This window comes from Gorilla gorilla, chromosome 1 (assembly GCF_029281585.2).
Source record: "Gorilla gorilla gorilla isolate KB3781 chromosome 1, NHGRI_mGorGor1-v2.1_pri, whole genome shotgun sequence".
Lineage (NCBI taxonomy): Eukaryota > Metazoa > Chordata > Mammalia > Primates > Hominidae > Gorilla > Gorilla gorilla.
The window spans coordinates 20464287-20483841 of NC_073224.2; the positions used below are offsets into that span (position 1 = coordinate 20464287).

Sequence of the window (19555 nt, forward strand, 5' to 3'; positions counted from 1 at the left end):
TGCCATGTCCAGTTTAATAGTGAACACTGACTGCAACCAAAAACCAATAGAGATAAATAATGAATGGCATTTGAATTCATTCATTTGTATGATTCCAAAAATAGCCTCAGTGCCAATAGTGTTTCCAATGTCCAAAACCCACTGTAGACATGGAGAAGGATAAAGAAGCCAATGAAGAAGAAACTAAAAAAAGTGACCATTTGGATTTTATTTTTTCCCTACATTCCTGCAGCCAGTCACATTGACCTTTTATTTTTATTTTTTATTTTTAAACTTTAGATTGAGGGGGTACATGTTGTGCAGGTTTGTGACAAGGGTGTGTTGTGTGATGCTGAGGTTTGGGCTTCTATTGATCCTGTCACCCCAAATGTAGTTAGTGAACATAGCACCCAATAAAACGTTTTTCAGTAGTGCAGTTTCTACAGTTACTGTTAATATGGAATTGGCCCAATAACAACTGGCTGAATGTATAAGTTGGATGATTGCTTGCCAGAAATTTCCCATGGCCTTGTTGGTAGGCTGGGGTAAGATATGATAATATGCTATAAAGAATTATTCTTTTAATTTCTCTCCTAGTTAGACTATACCTAATAAACTTCAATTTTCGGTGCACAGAATTGGTCATTTATCAGCTGTGCACCTAGATTGCTAAGTGAGTTAGTCCTAGTCTAAGTAATTAACCCATTTTGGTGATGACTGAATATATGTCTAAATTCAATTAAAATGAAGAATATGGTGTAAAATTATTTTTATGTAGGAGAGCCTGCCATTACATTTTAAATAAGAGTTTCTCTTTCAGAGTTTACATATTTTTAAATGGCTAAAAAAAAAAAATCACAGTTTTGTGTGTAGGCGTGATCTATCACATTTCCCTGTATAACCCCAAATGGGAAAATGGAAGTTCTAGGTTCCAAGCTTGGGTTCCTGAATTTCACTTTAATATTTTAAGGATTAAGACAGAACCTTGAAAGGATATTCTGTTGTAGCCCAGTTTTTAGGCAGTATTGAAGCAGGAAAGGCAAGCCCCAAACTGGGGCTTAGCCCAGGAGGGTTCTTGGCTTTGCCCAGGAAAGAATTCAAGGGAAAGATGGTGGTAGAAGAAAACAGCTTTATTGAAGTGGCAGTGTTATAGTTCTGTGATTGCTCCTGCAGCTTAAAGGCAGTTCTGCAGTAATATTTATACCTACTTTTAATTACATGCAAATTAAGAGGTAGTTCATGCAAAAATTTCTAGGAAGAGGGTGGTAACTTCTGCATTGTTGGATCATTGCCATGGAAAGGGGCAGAAACTCTCAGGTGTTGCCATGGCAATGGTAAACATGGCACACTGGGCGTGTCTTTGAAAAGGTGCTTCCATTGCCTCCCTGTTTTAACCAGTCCTCAATTAGGCCTGGTGTCTGAGCCCCACCTCCTACCTCTGTATCACTCTTAATACTTTGTTATATTTTTATTAATATATCAAGGTTATGTTAATTTTGTGCACTGAAAGAGCTGTGAATTTTGCAAAAGTTTCCAAATTAACTGAGAAGTGCCACCAAGAGATATAGTCTATTCAGTTTTTCCAAAAGCTGCTTTCTTAGCACATATTCCATTTGGGCATAATTTTAGCAAGTTGACTTATAAAGCGTCTTTAAGTGGAATATTTCTTCCCCTGCCTCACAGCCAAGGCAATGGCTCTCCCTGGCACTGTGCAAACCCTGAGCCAGACACTCTGCTCTCAACAGTTACAACAAAGTCACCAGGTAGATCTAGTTTCACTGTCTCTTTCACTGTCAAGGAGACTGAGTCTTAGAGAGGTTCTGACTTGTTCAACATCTTGCAACTAGTAAAGAGTAAAATTAAGGTTTGACTTGAGACAGCTTCTTCAGAACTCATGCTCTTAAATCCTGACCCTATAGTGTGAATACCTTGGACCCCTGCTCAGCCATAAAGTCCTCTCTTGCCCTCCACCGTCATGAGGACTCTCCAAGGTTGTATTGACTTGAAGGCTACATGAGAAAGGTGGGTGGGTGCATACTTTACAGTTGAGTTTGATAGCATAGCAAGGCTTGACAGATAATGATAACTAGCTATCTATGTGCCTAGGGTTTCTCATACATCGCATCATGAATTTTTTTACAACCTTGTGTCCAGTGTATTGATCAGAAAGGTCACAGAGACAAGAAGTGCCCCAGCAGGAATTCAGACCCATCTCTGTTTGGCTTCATAATTTATGCAAATCGATCCCAGACAGAATTCTACTTAGAAATGCCTCAAGATACCAGTTGGAAATTATCTTTCATTTCTGAAACTAGAAATTAAAAAATTATTTAAACAATGCATAATCATTGTAAAAATATGTAGGCATCGGGATATACAGTATAAATAAAAGAAAAATATCCTTTGTAGAGATCCTTTGTAGACATAGCCACCATTCATATTTCGATGTGTGTCCTTTTTGACGTTTTTGATTGTGTGGCTGAGTAGCATTTTGTCTTTTGCTATTTCCTTTGGGTTCTCTGTATTATGGCTACTTGGATATGATCTAAGGAATGTTCCTCTTTCTCCAGTAAGTGCTTTCAATGCATATATCTTAATAAACAGGTAGAAAGTTGGATAGTTTGCTCTTTCTACTAATAGGTAGGAGCCACGATAGTAGTATTGTGACAGTGGTGATAGTGGTTGGAGTGCTAGCAGAGGTGATAGTAGCAGTGGTCGTGGTGCTGATGATAGTACGTGTGAGAGATGAGTTGGTGGTGTAGGTAGTGGGAACAGTGGCAGTGGTGGTGGTGGTGATGGTAGAAGCAGTGGTAGTGGTGATAGGAGTGGTGGTGGTGATGATAGGAGTGGTGGTGGTTGTAGCAGTGTTGTTGGTAATGGTGGTAGTGTTAGGAGTGGTGGTAGTCATTGTGGTAGGAGTGGTAGTGGTGGTGATAGTAGAAGCAGTGGGTAGTGGTTATAGGAGTGGTGGTGGTGATGGTAGGAGTGGTGGTGGTTGTAGCAGAGTTGGTGATGGTGGTAGTGGTAGGAGTGGTGGTGATAGTGGTGGTAGGAGTGATGGTGGTGATGGTAGGAGTGGTGGTGATGTTTACTTGGCAAATTCTTGCTCAGGAAGAGTGTAGGAGTGTTGTTGGTGATGGTAGGTAGGAGTCGTGGTGATGGTAGAGGTGGTGGTAATGGTAGGAGTGTTGGTGGTGATGGCAAGAGTGGTGGTGATGGTAGGAGTGGTGGTGATGGTAGGAATGGTGGTGATTGCAGTAGGAGTGGTGGTAGTGGTAGTGAGTGGTGGTGGTGATGGTAGGAGTACTGGTGACTGTAGAAGTGGTGGTGGTGGTTGTAGGAATGGTGGTGATGGTGGTGATTGTAGAAGTGGTGGTGATGGTAGGAGTGGTAGTGGCTGTGGCAGTGCTGGTGATGGTGAGAGTGATGGTGGTAGTTGTAGTGGTGATGGTGGTAGGAGTGGTAGTGGCTGTGGCAGTGCTGGTGATGGTGGGAGTGATGGTGGTAGTTGTAGTGGTGATGATGGTAGGAGTGGTGGTGGTTGTGGCAGTGCTGGTGATGGTGGGAGTGATGGTGGTAGTGGTAGTGGTGGGAGAAGTCATAGTGGTGGTGATGGTAGGAATGGTAGTGGTGGTGGTGGTGATGGTGGGAGTGATTGTGGTAGTGGTAGTGGTGGGAGAAGTCGTAGTGGTGGTGATGGTAGGAATGGTAGTGGTGGTGGTGGTGATTGTGGGAGTGGTGGTGGTGCCATGAGTAGTGGTGGTAGTGGTGGTGGTGGTGATTGTGGGAGTGGTGGTGGTGCCATGAGTAGTGGTGGTAGTGGTGGTGGTGGTGATTGTGGGAGTGGTGGTGGTGCCATGAGTAGTGGTGGTGGTGGTACGAGTTATGGTGATGATGGTAGTGATGGTAGGGGTGATGGTGACAGTTGTGATGGTTAGGGGGGTGGTGATGGTAAAAGTGGTGGTGTTGGTGGTAGGAGTATTGGTGGTGGTGATGGCTGAAGTGGTGGTGGGGGTAGTAGGAGTGGTGATGATGATGATGACCTGACTGGTGGTGGTGGTGGCCGTATTGGTGGTGTTGGTGATGGTGGGAATGTTTATGAGCACTTTCCATTGCATTTAAAAAGAAGTGGACAAACTCATTTCTCTTGCCTGGACAGTTGTGAGTGAAGATGCCTCCATCCCTGAGTCTGAACCATAAGCCTGGACCACATATATAAGTGATTCACTTTTCCATAGCATCTGTGAAGACATACTTATAGAAACAATGTATAGTTCTGAAAATCTGAGGGTTTAATGAAAAGTAGCAAAAATTCAGTTGGTCATTTACTTCCCTGGGACATTTGATGATTGACATTTGGTGAAAGAACACTTTATTGTGAATCTGTTTGAAGTTGTGGGGCAATGAGTATTTTGGAGGTGCCCATAATCAAGCTCTTTCTTCAGAAGCTTGTGATCCTGAGAAATTTTGTGTTTTCTGTGTTGTCTATAAACTGCAACTTAAGGATGTTTGCAAGGCCTGTTGGCATCACGTGCTCTCTCTTTCTCTCTCTCATGCACACACACACACGCATGCGCACACACGCACGAGCTTGCTAGAGCTTGCCAGTCATATGACACACTCAAGCCCTGGTGTAAGTACTTTTTCTATTTTAGTCATTCACAACTTAACTAGTTTACTTGGCAAATTCTTGCTAGGGAAGAACACTAGCTTCAGAACCACATATCCCACTGAAATGTGTCAGCAAAGCAACAAATATGTATCAAGAACAAGGCAATAGGCTAAGTGCTGAGTGGGCAGATATCACAGTTAAATTATTGCTTGTCTTCCAAAATTTTTGTATCATCTCCAAAGGTTTGTTTTTCCTTTCATATCACAACAAAATGATTTCCCAGTCTTCTTTCCACACATTGGGCAAGCTTAAAATACAACATTTCTAAAAATCCTCTTTGGTGTTCCCTGAAAAGATCTATGAGCTATGGAAACCAAGCTTACCCTAAGCTGTTTAGCATTAAGAATTTGAGGAAACCAAATCTCCACTTTTATGCAGAAATCAAAGAGTAGCATAAGTAACTTGTAGGTTATTTTAATAATACAATAATTTTCTAAACAATAAACAGCTCAAATTTTGTAGCTGGCTTTGTAAGTAGAGAAATTGAGATAAAGTCACTCAAAATCACACTGACTGATTGATTGTCAAAACTCTTAGTTCTTCCCAGGACTTTTTAAAAAACATACTTTTAATAAAAAGTACAGATAATATTTACATATTTTGTATCCTGATTTATCTTGTAATATTAAAATATTTCCTGTTTTCCTAATTGTTCATTGACTTACTGCATACCATTCTATGAGTGGATATACCGTAATTTACTTAACCATTCCCCTAGAATTGGATCTGAGGCTGTTTCCATTTTGGAGAGTTTTTTTTGTTTGTTTCTGTTGGCTACTGAATACTTCCTATGGGAAAGAGGTGGACGTGGTGGAAAATGAGTTGATAGAATAGTTTGCATTTGTATAAAGCATGCAAATATGTATTTCCAGATATGTCACAGTGAAAGGATAGAATCTTTCCTGTAGAAAGAACACAGAGGTTAAGAACATAGGTTTTGGAGTCAGACAGACCTTGGCTTTATTTCTGAATCCACATAACTGTGTGACTAATTTTGAAAATTTTCTCAAACTTTCTATAAGCTTCTTTCTTTCATTTCCAAAGTGGGAGTAACCACTCTCTCGTGGGATCATTGTGAGGATAAAATGATTGATATGTAGCAATGTGCTTGGCACATAGCAGTGCTCATAAAATTGTTGCTATTTTCTATGTTTATCTTATTCCTCATCCAAACTGAAACACTCATTCATTTATTTTAGTTTTATTTTTTTGAGTCGGGATCTGGCTCTGTTGCCCAGGCTGGAGTGCAGTGATGTGATATCGGCTCACTGCAACCTCTGCCTCCTGGGCTCAAGCCATCCTCCTACCTCAGCCTCCTGAGTAGCTGAGACTACAGGCATGTGTCACTGCACTTGGCTACTTATTTGTATTTTTTTGTAGAAATGGGGTTTTGCTATGTTGCCCAGTCTGATCTTGAACTTCTGAGCTCAAGTGATGCTCCTGCCTTGGCCTCTCAAAGTGCTAGGATTATAGACATGAGCCTCTGTGCCCAGCCCCATTCATTTATTTATTCAGCATTCACCAGTGGCTGTTGCATGCCTGACACTGAGCTTTTTACTGGCAAGACAGAGCTGAATGAGGCTGTGTTTCTGCCTTGTGGATCCCCCAGTATCCAGGGACCCAGATCAAACAGATAGGCAAGACCCCTGTGTCATGGAGGAAACTATAGGGGAAGGTACTGCTTTGGGAGTGGCTCTTGGGAAAAGTAATAGCAAAAGCCCAGAGGTTAGCACCGAAAAAGATCAAGTTCACATTCTGCCTTTGCTATTTTCTTGCTGTGAGGCCTTGGGTAAATTACTTAAAGTTTCTGAATTTCACTTTCTGCATTTGTATTCTTACTCTGCAAAGTGTTGTGAAAGAATATACATATAGCTCTGGGCATGTAGCAGATGCTCAAAAATGATTATTATGCTTGAAGTCTTCAGTGCCCCAATCATGGCTGATTTTCATGAAAATAAACTCGACAAACTCCAGTGTTCTGAAATGTCTGAGACTGGCTCAGCTGTGCTCAGGTTAGTCTGAAATACATTTTATTACAGTCTAATTCTCTGCAAAGTGGTCATCCACACATCTTGTGTATGGTAAGGTGGAATTAGAATATTCAGCTCTCAGTGAATTTCATTTATTGGCCATTATGTAAAAATCAAAGAAAAATGACTTATGAAGACGTTGATTGCTTTGTAGCTTTAAAAGACCTCCTTAGAATTAGAATGGCTACACAGCCTCTAAGAATATGGTCTATGGTCTACACCATATATTCTGTCATCCTGCAGACACAACAAGGAAGTGGGAATCGAATCTATTTAGCAGGATGTCTTTATGTGTGAAGATTTCTTGCTGCTTATAAATGCTTATTTGATTATTTATTCATAGATGTAGAAAGCACTTTTCTTTCATTCTGTTTCCTCATTGTCACCCAAGTAAGAGTCACTTATTACTGATGTGCTAAAGAATAACAGATGAGCATTGACCTTCAATTAAACATTAGCAAATATGTTGCAGTAGCATAAAAAATAACATCCACTTGCTTCAGAATAGAATGAGATGATGGTTAACATTTCTATTGCTGAGGTCCTACGAGTAAAACATGTTTGTTTCATAAATAGAATTTATATTATCAATTGGAACATATTCTTCAATGCATTATTTTGCCTACTGCTTAGGAATATCTTCCTTTGTTAATTTTGAGTTATTTTATTTCTACTATTCAGCCATGCTTATAAAATGCAAGTCATATTTCTAATATTATTGCTGTTCTTTTAGTCAGATGGGTTCAACCACATTTATTCAGCACCTGCTGTGTGCAGTACACTTGTCAGCATGCTGGTCTTAAACCTTGAGCTATAAACTGAAATCACATTAACAATGTCTAGAGAAAGACTGCAGAGATTTAAAATAAAGAAAAGTCAGAGAAAGGTGAGTTATGTTTTTTTTGACCACGGGGCCAAACAGAGAAAGGAGAATAGGAGAGGAGGTTTTCTTAAAGGCACAATAGGATTCACACATGAGGAGACTTAGAACAGAAAGGTCACAAATACAGCACTTGTAGTGCTAGGGATATGTATTAATATTTTAAAAAACAACATATTTTGAAATAATTCTGCACTTAAAAGTCACAAGTATGCTACAAAGAGCTCACATATCTCCCTCGTTCTCATGCCTGAGCTGGCTCCTTCCTGAGCTGGATACATCCACCCGTTATCAGAACGTTTTTCTGACCACTTGAGGGCAAGCTGCAGTTTTATTTTTATTTTTATTTTTATTTTTTGAGTCAGGGCTTGCTCTGTTGCCCAGGCTAGAGTGCAGTGGCATGATATTGGCTCTCTGCAACCTCTGCCTCCTGGGCTCAAGCCATCCTCCCACCTCAGCCTCCTGAGTAGCTGGGACTACAGGCATGTGCCACTGCACCTGGCTAATTTTTTGTAGAGGTGGGGTTTTGCCATGTTCCCAGGCTGGTCTTGAACTCTTGAGCTCAAGCAATCCTCCCACCTTGGCTTCTCCAAGTGCTGGGATTACAGGTGTGAGTCATGATGCCCTGTCACTCCTAAGTACCCCATTGTGTATGCCCCCAAACAAGGACACTCTCCCATGCACCCAAACTTCAGCTTCCTCCAAGTCATGAAGTCAGCATTAATACAACACTCTTCTCCAGTCTACAGACTCCATTCCATTTCACCAAGCATCCCAGTGATGCTCCTTTCTCCTTTCTGACTCAGGAACACACATTGCATGCAGTTGTTGTAGCTCTTAAGTTTCCTCCTGCTTGAGCAGTTCATTAGTACTCAGTCGTTCTCTGTCTTCCATGTCCTTGAAAGTTTTCAGGAGTGTAGACCTTACATTCTGTTGGATGACCTTCAGCCTGGGTCTTTCAGATGTTTCCTCATGACCGGGTTCAGGTCATGCAACCCTAATGAGAACCTCTTGGAAATGATACTGTGCGTTCACATCAGGTGTCACACAGTGTGGACCCCTCCCGCCACTGTGGATGGTAACCTTCATCACCCCATCATTCTGTGGCTGCCTGGTTTCTCCAGCACTAAGTTCCCATGTTTCCTTTGATATGTGAATAGTATGTTGTGGGCATGATAGTCTATGATTATTCTGATGCCTACTCCCCATCAAACCTCCATTTCATCATTCATTTCCATTAGTCAGCATTCTATTAGCATGGATGTGTTGGTTCCTATTCTCTTCAATGGGCTGTACTTTATTACTATTATTTTGATTCTCAAAGTGTCTCAGGTTTGGACCAGAGGAACTTCTTCAAGGTGTCTCTTGTGTTCTATTGACATGTCCCCATCTGCCTTTGAATACTTCTTAATTTTTTTGTACGACAGGATGCTGTAGACACATCTGTACTGCCCCTGCCTCAGCCCTGGCCTCAGCCATTTCTCCCAGGAGCTCTGGTTCCTTGTATGGATGGATGGAGTTTAGAAATCAGAATCTGTGTGCTTGGTGTGCTCATGGCTACTGAGGTGTCATTACTTATAGGCCTTCTCAGTAGGTAAATATAGAAAATGTGTGTAAATGCACTCATATGCTTCCTTCACTATTTCCATATTCACCTGTGAGTTTGCATATTAAAAACTAGTAGTTTATGCTAATGTTTCCAATTCCAGTGCAAGTCATTAGAATCTTTTCTACCCTTCCCCCTTTCCATGATTATATGAACATTCTCCAATAATCAGGAATCTGGCCCTCTTTATCTTCATATCCTTAACTCCTTCATTTGTTTACGTATTTCTCCATGTAACCTATCTCCCATTTATCTCAGCTGTCTTCCCCATCTGCTGCTGTGTTCCCCTCGATGTGCCTCATCCCCAGGCCCTGGCAGGCTCATCACCACATGTGCTGCCAGATGCCTCTGTGTGGCAGACCCTTCATCCTTGGTGCTGGTGAGTGGACCACCTGTGTGCTCCTGTACAGGCTCCCAACTTACCAATGGGGCCGCTCACTGCCGCCTTTTCTGCACAGGAAGAGAAGAGAAGGCCCATTTATGATTTTGACCCCAGTCCCAGGCACTGAGTTCTTCAAGGGCCAGGAATGTGACTCGTTCATCTTTGTAGCCCAACAGTCTAGCAATGTTGATTTACCAAAAGCATTATTAATTGAGTGACAGATGAAATAATAAATAAACATGGCATTTGAAAGGTGAAAAAGTCTTGTCAATCATTTTCAAACACTCTCCTCTCCCAGAGGAACCATTTCCACATCATCTGTATCACATGGACAAAGATTGCCAATCTGGGTAAAGCTTCCTCCTTCCCCCGTTGAGGTGTGAAATGGACTGAATGCTTGTGCTCCCTAAATTCCTGTGTTGAAACCCTAATTCTAATGCGATGGTATTAGGAGGTGGAGTGTTTGGGAGGTGATTAGGTCATGTGGGTGGAGCCTTCATGAATGGAATTAGTGCCCTTATAAGAAGAAACCAGAGAGGTAGCTTGTTCCTTTTCTGCCATGAGAAAAAGCAGCTGCCTGCAACGTGGCAGCTCTCACCAGAACCTATGCTGGCAGCTTGATCTTGGACTTCCAGACTGCAGAACTCTGGGCGATACATTTCTGTTGTTTAATCTACCCAGTCTATGGTACTCTGTAATAGCATCACTAACTGACATAGACAAGGAGGTCTCGGATGCACCTTTTTGTTGTTTTGTAACAATCATGATTTAAAAACATCTTGTGGAGGTATTGGTCGTATTTAGCACATGAGGCTCTGGGACTTAAGTGGGGTAAGTGATTTGTCAAATAGAATATGCACAGTTAGTGTCAAAGCCGTTGCCCGGATCTGGGTACCCTGATCCTTAGTGTTGTGATTCTGTGTTCTATCCAATGTCATGCCTCCCCCACATGACTCAGGAGCAAAGTGCTGGCATGGAGAAGAGACAGGGAGGCTGAGCGAGCTCACTTATGGTCCTGAATGCCAGGGGCAGAGGTTTGGACTTTGTTCTGCAGCGCACATGGAGTCCTCCAGGCCTTTGAGAAGATTTTGTATTACAGGTTGAGTACCTCTTCTATGAAATGCTTAGGACCAGAAGTGTTTTAAATTTCCAATATTTTGGGGGGTTTTAGAGTATTTGCACATATATAATGAGATATCTTCAGGATAGGACCCAAGCCTATACATGAAATTCATTTATGTTTTTTGTACATCTTATACAGATAGTCTGAAGTTAATGCTATGCAAAATTTCAAAATAATTTTGCACATGAAACAAAATTTTGGCTGCATTTTGACTATGACCCGTCACATGAGGTCAGGTGTGCAGTTTTCTACTTATGGCATCATGTCAGCACTCAAAAGCTTTCAGACTTTGGGGCATTTCAAATTTCAGATTTTTGGATTAGAGATGCTCAACCTGTAACATGTACGAAAGTGCCTGGAGTAATGCCAGGTTCCAGCAGATGTTTCTGCATTTTATCAGCTTGCGCACATCTGAGTGTTAGGAAGGTCGCTCTGTTGGTGATGTGTGGAAACCATGGAAGGAGTGAGAGAGATCAGACAGAGAGTAATTCACCCCTGCAGAAGTGCTGACAACTCGGGCTAGACTGGGGACAGTAGAAATGGAGAAGATGTGAATATGTCAAATACCACGAGAGACTCACGAGGATGTGAAATGTAGGAAGAGGACAAAGCAAAGGATCTGAAGCTGAAGGCCTGGATGGGATAGTGCCCTTGCAAGGCAGAGTAACATCTTGCTAGGTAGGTAGGCAGTGAACTTGATTTAAGACTTGATGAGATTTATGTCTTATGTTCATTTAGTTGCTAATGAAAAGGGTTTAAAGTGGCTTATGAAAAACATAAAAAAACAAGAAACAAAACAAGGGAATCTAAAGTTCATTGGAATCAGACACATTTTTTGAACAATTTGCTGTGAGCCAGGCAGCATCCCAGGTGCAGGTCACCATACAATGACCAACACTGTGTCATGGCGCCTCTTGTGTGGATGCATGAGGCCTTGAACATGTGGAGGTGAGGGTGTGGTGGCTTGTCAAGGAGAACCTGCCTGTGCTTAGGGAGCTGGTGGAGCAGGGAGCCTACCTGGAGGGTTGGCAGGACCAGAGGAGATACTGGGATCTGATGGATGAGGTAGACTTAGCCTGGGCTGGATGTGGAGGAAGAATGACTCTGGCAATGGGAATGGCAGATTCTCCTGAACCCTGCTCCCAGCTCCTCTCACAGCAACTTTGCTTTTCTGGTTCCCTATGTCCGATCTGTCAGAGAACATCTTGAATCCGACCACTTTTCAGCACCTGCACTTTCATTTCCAGGTCCTGGCTACCCTTAGGTCTTGCCTGGGGAACATCAGTGACCCTGTGACTGGTCTCTGGGCTCTGCTCTTTTACAATGTGTTCCCAACAGAGCAGCCAGGTGATCCTGTTAAACATGAGCTAGATCATGCCAGTCCTCTGCTCAGAACCCTTCAGTGGCTCTCATCTCCCTTGGGGTGAACACCAAAGTCTGCTACAATGGCCTATATGGCTCTGAAGATCAAGCCCACTCTCATACCCTCTCTCCCTCATCTACTACTTTCCCCTTGGTTCACCCTACTAGGAGTGTTCCTTACATATTGAGCGTGTATTTGCCTCATGGCTCCCTCTGCCTGAAATATCCAATTAGTGAATAGGGGTGTCATTCCGGGAACCCAGAGAGCCAGCTTTTGTCAGAATGGAGGTAGGATGCACCCTTATGCTAACCAGAGGTGGTGCTGGCAGGGCAAGTGGAAGCTCCCAGTAGCTGAGAGCCGTGAGAGAGGCTGGAGTAGGAGATAATTTAGAAATTGGAGATCATCACTGAAGCTATACAATTGCTGGTGACCATCCTGATGCCTTTTTCTAATCATAAGGTAAAAAATAACTGGGGCTGAGCATGGTGGCTCACGCCTGCAATCCTAACACTTTGGGAGGCCGAGGCAGGAAGATCACTTGAGGCCAGAAGTTTGTGATCAGCCTGGACAACATGACAAAACCCCATCTCTGAAAAAAAAATTTAAAAAACAGAGCCTGGTGGCACATACCTGTAGTCCAAGTTACTTAGGAGGCTGAGGTGGGAGTATTGCTTGAGCCCAGGAGTTTGACATCAGCCTGGGCAACATAACAGGGCTGCTTAGCTACAAAAATAAAAATAAAAAAAGCTAGTTGTGGTGGCACATGCCAGTAGTCCCAGCTACTTGGGAGGCTGAGGCAGGAGGATCGCTTGAGCCCAGGAGTTGGAGGCTGCCACTGCATTCCAGCATAGGTGACAGAGCAACAGTTTGTCTTAAAAAAGAAAAAAAAAGAGAGAAAGTAGTAGCTTTTGATGCCTACCCTTTTGAAGGTGAGTGGCAGCATGGAACATAGCTAATCACAGATATTTTCTGCGATAACTTATATCTTTCTTTGGAATTCACTGTGAGTGTAATTTTTGGCAGCCAGTTTACCATTTCCAGTGTTTAATTTTGTTGGATCAGCCTGCACTCTCTGAGAACTTTTCATCTGGCAGTGGATGGGTATAGTTTAGAATACGGTGGATAGCAGAGGGAGGCTAGACTGGGTTTTTAATTTTTTTTTGGAATTTGAAGACGGTGCTTAATGATATTACTAATAATAGACAATCCTTTTGAACATGTACAAAGTGCCAGGCATGATGCTAAATGCTTTGCGTAGATTATCTCAGTGAATCCTCAGAAGACCTTATGATGGAGATACTATTATTAACCCCATTTTTTACAGAGCAGGAAACTGAAGCTTAGAAAGGTTAAGTAACTTGAAGGTCAGACAGCTAGAAGTGGCAGAGGTGGGGAAGACTCAGGTTTTCTCCTAACCCCTATGGAACAGATCTGGATGCATCTTTACATACATTATGACTGTATCAGGATGCTATTTTAGAACACATAATTCAAGAACTTTATTGCATTTCACGAAAATTTAGATTTTGTAGAACAAGAAATAAAATATTAAGAAAGAAATCATATAAACGTTTGAATGCTTGGTGTCAGTTAAGGAATGGGTACATTTCAGCATTATCCTAGAAGGTCTTATCAGGCCAGACTCTACTGCGTGTTTTAAGTGGGGTGTCTGAATTAGCTTCTGCAGTAACTTCTGAAGAAGGTGGCACAGACTGAGAGATCTGCTAATTACCTGGGACTTGATCTTGGACAGATGACCTTTTCCAGTATCCTTAGAATGAACTGTTGGTAAATGCTTAGTTTCCGGCTATAGGTTTCAATGCATATGGCAAGTTTATGTGAATGTCTTTCACTTAACAGCCTCAGAGACACAAGTTTTCTGCCCTTTCCTCTACCTTTTTGGGACCCAGGTGTGTGCCTCGGGAATGGGCCAGTGCAGGAAAAGAGTTAGGTTGAGAGGCACACTGTGACTCATGTTACTCTCTGCTGGTGTATGATAAAAGGTTTTGTTCAAAATGACAAGCTTGTTGAAAAATGTGTTTTAATTTAGACTTGAGTCTTATCAAAATGGCCTCCTTAGAAAATGGCTTATAGAGCCATAAGAACATAAGGGAGTCTTTGTGATCTAGGGTAGAGACTCTTAAAACATTTTCTCATTATGACGTAAAAAAGGATAATGTTTGTATTGCACACTGGGGTTAAGTAGTAAGTGCTCATGGCCCGAGGTGAAGGCTTGGGATGTTGAGCTGCCTTGGGCCCACCCACTGCCCCAGGGTGAAGAGGATCAAGGTCTTAGTGCACCAGCCTGCCAAGGACCACCAGAAGGGAAGCTCTGATGAATGGTATCTTAAAACTCAGTCCTTCCATTTCTGCAGAAATAGTTTTATGCGAAACTTTCTAATTCTTTGGGCATTGGATTTTGAAGATAAGTTCTCATTAGAATGGATTCCAATTTCTGCAGTTTATTTAAAATTTTTTAATAGTTTGATACCAACACTTTATTAGCAAAGAAAATGGAATCAATTTTTTTTTTGGTGCCAGAAAGCATAGTTTTTTTTTCCATAAGAAACAAAGGTGGAATATATGTAATGGGTGAGAGACAACCAAAACTTGCCACATAAGGGCCAGTGAGAGAATCCCAACAAATAGCAAAAGTTCATTTTTCCATGACCTATTCATCACAGAACAATTAAAAAGCTACACAAAGATCAGTCTTACCTGCATTTTAGAAATACATTTCAATTCACCCATGGATCCAACATGGGTGATCTATCTATCTATTCTTTTAGATAGAGAAGTTTTTACTAACTAACTTAGGAAAAAACACTACCTGTTAAACTCATAAACAATTGTTTAAAGAGTATCTACAGAATCCTTCTCTCAATGTTTCCATGTAAAAGAAATGAAAATCAATAGTCCAGAGATCCTCGTTAATAATGAGCCACTGATAAACACAACATACTTAAAACTTGTATAACATTTTATTTATGTGCATTCTTTGAGCATTATGCAATATGTAATTAAAATTTTTTAATTAAAAAAATTTAATATCTTTATTTTCTGTCAATTGATTTTCCCCCATTTAAAAAATTTGCAAATAATAATGGTGCATATTCATGGGGTACATAGCGATGCTTCAGTACATATAATATATAGTGATCAGATCGGGGTAATTAGCATATCCTTCATCTCAAACATTTATTTTCTTGTTTTTTTTTTGAGATGTAGTTTTCCTCTGTTGCCCAGGCTGGAGTGCAGTGGCGAGATCTCAGCTCACTGCATCCTTCACCTACCGGGTTCAAGTGATTCTCCTGCCTCAGCCTCCTGAGTAGCTGGGATCACAGGCGCCTACCACCATGCCTGGCTAATTTTTGTATTTTTAGTAGAGACGGGGTTTCACTACGTTGGTCAAGCTGGTCTTGAACTCCTGACCTCAAGCAATCCACCTGCTTCGGCCTCCCAAAGTGCTGGGATTACAGGTATGAGCCACCGCGCTCAGCCTAAACATTCATTATCTTTTTGTGTTGGGAACATTCAATATCCTTCGGACTATTTGAAACTCTAAAATATACTATTGTGAACTATAGTCATTCTCCATTGCTGTAGAACACTAGAACTTATTCCTCCTATCTAGCTGTAATTCTGTAACTTTTAACAAATCTCTCCCTTTCCTTCACTTCCCCCTACCCTTCTCAGCCTCTAATATCCTCTATCCTACCTCTTACTTCTATGACATCAACCCTGATACAGTTTGGATGTTTGTCCCCTTCAAATTTCATGTTGAAATGTGATCCCCAGTGTTGGAGATGGGCCTGGTGGGAGGTGTTTGGGTCATGGGGTGGATCCCTCGAGAATGGCTTGATTCTCTTCCCATGGTAATGAGTGAGTTTTCACTCTGTTAGTTCACATGAGAGCTGGTTGTTTAAAAGAGCCTGGCATTTCTTGCTTGTTCCCTCTCTTGCCACGTGACATGCCTGCTCTCCCTTAGCCTTCTGCCATGATTGTAAGCTCCCTGAGGCCCTCACTGGAAGCAGATGCTGGCACTAAGCTTCTTGTAAAGTCTGCAGAACCAGGAGCTAAATAAATCTGTTTTCTTTATAAATTACCCAGCCTCAGGTGTTCCTTTATAGCAATGCAAAACGGATTTAAACAAACTCATTTTAGCTTCCACATATGAGTGAAAACATGTTTAACTTTCTGTTCCTGGCTTATTTCACTTAACATAATGTCTTTCAGTTCCATTCATGTTGCCAAGAATGACAGGATTTCATTCTTAATGGCTGAATAGTATTTCATTGTGGATATACACCACATTTGCTTTATCCATTCATCTGTTGTTGGACACTTAGATTGATTCCATATCTTGACTAATATGAATAATGCTGCAAGAACATGGGGGTGTAGATGTCTCTTTGAGATGCTGATTTCCTTTCTTTTGGATAAATGTGCAGTAGTGGGATTGCTGGATCATATGATTGTTCTATTTGTAGTTTCTTGAGGAACATCCATACTGTTCTCCATTGTGGCTGTACTGGTTTACATTCCCACCAACAATGTATAAGAGTTCCTTTTTCTTCACATCCTCACAAGCATTTGCTGTTTATTTATTTTTTTGTCTTTTTGATAATAGCTATCTTAACTGGGGTGAGATGATACCTCACTGTGATTTTGATTTGCATATACCTGATGATCAGTGATGTTGAGCATTAAAAATACATTTTTGGCCATTTTTATGCCTTCTTTTGAGAAATGTCTGTTCAGATTATTTGCCCATTTTTAAATTAGATTGTATTTCTTTTGTTGAGATGATTCAGTTCCTTGTGTATTCTGGATAGTAATCCCCTGTTGGATGGGTAGTTTGCAAACATTTTCTCCCATTCTGTAGGTTGTCTTTTCACTCTGTTGATTGTTTATTTCTTTTATTTTTTTGAGAAAGGGTCTCACTCTATTCCCCAGGCTAGAATGCAGTGGCATGATCACAGATCACTGCAGCCTCGACTTCCCCAGACTCAGGTGATCCTCCCACCTCAGCCTCCTGAGTAGCTGGGACGACAGCCATACACCACCATGCCTGGCTAATTTTTGTATTTTTGTGTAGAGATGGTGTTTCACCATGTTTCCCAGGCTGGTCTTAAACTCCTGGGCTCAAGTGATCCTCCTCATTTAGCCTCCCAAAGTGCTGGGATTACAGGTGTGAGCCCTTGGGCCTGGCCTTGTTGATTGTTTTCTTTGCTGTGCAGAAGATTTTTAATTTGATAAAATCTCACTTGTTTAGTTTTGCCATTGTTGTCTGTGCTTTTAAAATCTTATTCATAAAATATTTTCCCAGGCTGATGTCCTCTGTTTTCTTCTCATAATTTTATCATTTTTGGTCTTACATTTAGGTCTTTGATTGATTTAGAGTAGATTTTCATATAAAGTGAGAGGCAGGGGTCTACTTTCATCCTTCTGCATACGGATATACAGTTTTCCCAACACCATTTATCGAAGAGACCTTCTTTTCCCCAATTAGTGTTTGGAACCTTTGTCAAAAATCCAAAAATCAGTTGACAGTATATATGTGGATTAATTTCTGGATTCTCAATACTGTTCCATTGGTCTGTGTATCTAATTTTATGCCAGTACCGCGTTGTTTTGGTTACTACAGCTTTGTAGTATATTTTGAGGTCTGGTAGTGTGATACCTCCAGTGTTATTCTTTTTGCTTATGATTACTTTGGTTATTTGGGGTCTTTTGTAGTTCCATACAAACTTTAGGATTTTTTTTCCGTTTCTGTGAGAAATGTCATTGGTATTTTGATAGGGATTGCCGTGTTATTTTAACAATATTAATTCTTACAATCCATCAGTATGGGCTGTCTTTTCATTTGTTTGTATCCTCTTCAATTTCTTTCATCAATGGTTCATAGTTTCCCTTGCAGAGATCTTTCACTTTCTTGGTTAAATTTATTTCTAGGTATTGTAATATTTTTGTAGTTATTGTAAATGAAATTTCCTTATTAATTTATTTTTCAGCTAGTTTATTGTCCATGTATAGAAATGCCACTGGTTTTTGTATATTAATTTTGTGTCCTGCAACTTCACTGAATTCATTTATCAGTTCTAAGAGTTTTTTTGCTAGAGTCTTTAGGTTTTTCTAGATATAAGAGCATGTCATCTGCAAATAGGGACAATTTAACTTCCCCCATTCCAATTTGAATGTCTTTTATTTCTCTCTCTTATCTAATTGCTCTGGATAGGACTTCCAGTGCTCTGTTGAATAAGACTGGTGACAGTTGGGCATCCCTGTGCTGTTCCATTTATTAGAGGAAAAGCTTTCAGCATTTCCCCATTCAGTAAGATGTTCACTGTGTGTTTGTCAGATATGCCATTTATTACATTGAGGTAGTTTCCTTCTATACCTAATTTGTTGAGAATTTTTTTTATTATGAAGGGATGTTGAATTTTATCAAAAGCTTTTTCTGCATCTATTGAGATGATCATATGATTTTTGCCCTTCATTCTATTGATATGTATGATGTTTATTGATTTGCATAGTTTGAACCAACTTTGCATTCCTGGGATAAATCCCACTTGATCATGGTATATTATCTTTTTGATGTGTTGTTTGATTCTGTTTGCTGACATTCTGTTGAGAATTTTTGTGTCTCTCTTCATCAGAGATGTTGGCATCTTTTGTTGTTGTGTCCTTGTCTCATTTTGGTGTCAGAGTAATGTTAACCTTGTAGAATGAGTTAGGAGGAATTCCTTGCCTTTTAATTTTTTGGAATAGTTTAAGAAGAATTGGTATTAATTATTCTTTAAAGGTTCAACAGAGGGTGTGGGATAGGGGTAGGGAGTGCATACCTTATGCTTCTAATCTGGAGCAATGCAGCTGTGCAGATTCCTGGCAGCTCTCCAAACTGGACTCAGGGCTTGCAAGAACTGTGAGATTCTCCTTTTGCAACGACTGTAGGTGTTTGCTCTGTCAATAGGAGTTGATGAGGTCCGTCTGTTTATCTTTTCCATGCAATAAGTCCCTCCTGACTCCAGGCAGATTCAATCTGAGCAGGGGATACAGGGCTGCAGAGGCTGAGTGCCTGCATGCTGCCTTTCTGGACTGCCATTCATCACAGTTGCATCTTCACTCCCCCACTGTACTCCAGCACCCTCCCTTCAACACTACTGTCAAATCTTAGCTGTTTATTCATTGCCTTGGTCCTTTTTTTTGGTGGGGGTTGGGGGGCAGGCAGAATGCCAGGCATCTCTAATCAACCATCTGCTGACAGCACTCTTCCAAATGATCTGGAGTTTATTTTTATTTTTATTTTTAAGAAAAAATTGTATTACACAGATCCTATATTTATACCTTGTGCTAGTAGACTTAAGGTCATTAAAATATAATGGAACCCCTACTTTACAGCAGAAGTGGATATATAGTCATCTATAGCATGGTAGAATTCGAACATCATTTCTATGGCTTTAGTAACTGTGACTGGCTCTATCTGGATGTGCAATTTCTGAGGAAATGTTAAAATCAAA

General features: G+C 40.9%; 1 protein-coding gene across 9 annotated transcripts in view; it reads left to right on the forward strand.

Annotated features, from left to right (window-relative positions):
* DISC1 (DISC1 scaffold protein) overlaps positions 1-19555 on the forward strand; it is a 415293-nt gene that overhangs the window by 105283 nt on the left and 290455 nt on the right. The gene's annotated exons all lie outside the window — the stretch shown is intronic.